This window comes from Sinocyclocheilus anshuiensis, unplaced genomic scaffold (assembly GCF_001515605.1).
Source record: "Sinocyclocheilus anshuiensis isolate Anshui unplaced genomic scaffold, SAMN03320099.WGS_v1.1 scaffold777, whole genome shotgun sequence".
NCBI classification, from domain to species: Eukaryota; Metazoa; Chordata; class Actinopteri; order Cypriniformes; family Cyprinidae; genus Sinocyclocheilus; species Sinocyclocheilus anshuiensis.
The window spans coordinates 936,057-939,008 of NW_015540897.1; the positions used below are offsets into that span (position 1 = coordinate 936,057).

The following is a 2,952-nucleotide window of genomic DNA, read 5'->3' on the forward strand; positions in this document are numbered from 1 at the left end:
AACCTCCAAAATGGGGCGGGGTCTCCTCGCGCAAAGACTTTCACCATTGGCTCTGGCTCCAGCCAATTGTTATTGACTTACATTTCAAAATAAAACTTTATAAATTAAACATTGTTTCTAGTTCATCTAAAAAAAATATGCTATATAAATAAATATCCTCCGTGAGAGCAGAGCCCAAAGCTCGTGGCCAGTGGTGCTCGGACTGGAGTTTGAACCTCTGCGTAATGATATAAACGCGAATTACCCACGAGCCGTCTCAGTGCAGCGCAGCGCAGATTTTACTCTATCGCTTTGTTCTAAGCAACGGGGGTGTCCCGGGGCTCGAAATTCGCAGGGTAGGAGGGGGTAGTGACGCTGGGTGTAACTAAAAAGGTGCCATTATCCGGTGAGGTCCGGTTGGGGAGTTACGGAACGATCTCATATCGCATAATCTTATTAACCGTTTATCTCCTGAACTGCAACTTTCTTTACCACACAGCGCCAATCCCTCCGTGCAGTCAATTTCGCTGGGTAAGGTTAGGGTCAGGTGTGGGGTAGGTTTAGGGGTTAGCATTTTTTGTAGCATAGTGTAGGAAATCAACACTTTAATTGACACAACCAATAAAATCTTTAGAATCAGCTGTGGGGTGGAGTTTGCACTGAAGTGGATTGGGGGGAAAAATTGCGCATGCGTGTCATGTGCCTGTCTGTCAATGGGAGGAAGCCACGCCCTATTTTGGAGCTCCCACCCCGTTTTGGAGTTCCCGCCCCCATTTGGAGATCTCCAGGCTGCAGTTATACCCTTCTCAAACAAAGCGAAAACTGGAGGCGGCCCATTCAAACCAGCGCAGATTCGGCTACATAAGGAGCTTAAAATATTTTACAGCAGAAAAAAACATGTTTACAGCCTGGTTCAAAAAATGATTTTGGTCTATATAGCTAATTTTGCCCTTCATGACAATTGTGAGGGGGGTGAATTTTTTTATAACTCATCCGTTTAAATTATATTAAACCTTAAAGTTCTGCATAATTAAGGGCGTGGCCACTTGAGTGACAGGTGGATTGCCGCTGCTGTCACAACCATCGAGCTAGGTGGGCATGGTTTCAGCAACCAGCTCCCGCCTCTTTGCCCATTTTCGATTATCCGGGAGTGACGCGCGGCCAAGATGGCGACGGCCGGCTCCGCCCACTTTTGAGCTTCAAAAACGCTCTTCGGAACCCTACGGGAGACGTCACGGACACTACATCCATGTTTTTATACAGTCTATGGTTTTGTCACATATTTTAGCCCAAATGTCATAGAACAGAGACAGGATTCAACAATTAAATCAGCTCCCAGAAAAAAAAAAGAGAGCTTGTCTTTGTGTGCATGACACGAGCAGACAGGTAGTCAAGGGACGTTTTTGCTGGATGTTCCTCTGATTTGCATTTATTTGATTTACATTGGCAGTCCTGAATGAGGCTGGAACAGACTTTGAATATTGATTTGCATTGGCAGAGAAAAGGCCACCCATCAACCTCAACTCCATGAACCCTCAAGACCCATGAAAATCCTGCCATAAAAACAATTCATTCATTTTCTCAATGCACCGATTCAAAATCCTGACAAAGCAACTACATGCATCTTGAAATGTGCCTGCAAATAATGCAATTCAAGATTGAAAACAACAGCTGATCGCTAAATTAACTGAACACTGGCTAAGTTTACTAAACAAGGAACCCATGTTTCTTTATTTAAAACATGTGACTTCCTCTATGCAAAGTGAGTCATAGACACTTCCTGTTTCACAGAGAAAGCACAAGTCATTTAGACCCTTACATGGTGATTAAATGTGATCAACCTGCCTGGACTGAATCATGTATAAAAATCACAAGACACGATCAGTATGAAAGAATGTGTGAAATAAAAATTCCTGTCGGTGTCTGCAACTTCACACTGCATATGTGACCACAGGAAACCTGAACTCTATTTTCGAAACAGACGAGAATTACAATTTATACACTACAAACGTCACAAAAACCAGCTGCAATCTTGCAATCTACTAGTCAAATCACTCAGCAAGTATGCGACTACTCTAAATTGACAGCAAAAACATGTCCAGATCATATCTCACCCAAAAGCAAACCATTTTAATAATACACTAACATTTAAAAGCCTGGGGTCATTTTTAAAAAGAAATTAATACTTTTAGTTAGTAAGGATGTATTAAATTTATCAAAGTGACATTAAATACATTTATAATGATACAAAGAATTCTATTTCAAATAAATGCTATTCTTTTGAACTTTTTTTTTAAAGAATTCTCTTCTGCTCACCAAGCCTGCATTTATTTGATCCAAAATACAGCAAAAGCAGTAATATTGTGATTTTTTTTTTTTACTATTTAAAATAACTGCTTTCTATTTGAATGTATTTTAAAATGTAATTTATTTCTGTGATGACAAAGCTGATTTTTTTAGCATCATTACTCCAGTCTTCAGTGTCACATGATCCTTCAGAAATCATTTTGAAAAAAAAAAAAGAACATTTATTATTATTATTATGTTGAAAACAGCCGAGTAGAAATTTTTTCAGGTTTCTTTGATGAATATAAAGTTCAGAAGAACAGCATTTATCTGAAATAGAAACCTTTTGTAACATTATAAATGTCTTTATCATCACTTTTGATCAATTTACAGCATCCTTTCTTTAAAAAAAAGTATTATTTTCTATAATTTAAAAAAAAAAATATAGACTCCAAACTTTTGACTGGTATAGTGTATAATGTTACAAAAGCTTTTTATTTCAGATAAATGCTGATCTTTGGATCTTTCTATTCATCAAGGAATCCTGAAAAAAATGTACTCAACTGTTTTCAATTTTAATAATAATAATAATAAATTTTTGAGCAGTAAATCAGAACATAGAATGATTTCTGAAGGATCATGTGACACTGAAGACTGGAGTAATGATGCTGAAAAGTCAGATTTTTA

General features: G+C 38.0%; 1 protein-coding gene across 1 annotated transcript in view; it reads right to left on the reverse strand.

The window, feature by feature from the left end:
• The window catches only part of LOC107688957 (actin-related protein 2/3 complex subunit 2-like), a 12,394-nt gene that overhangs the window by 7,589 nt on the left and 1,853 nt on the right, over window positions 1-2,952 (reverse strand). The gene's annotated exons all lie outside the window — the stretch shown is intronic.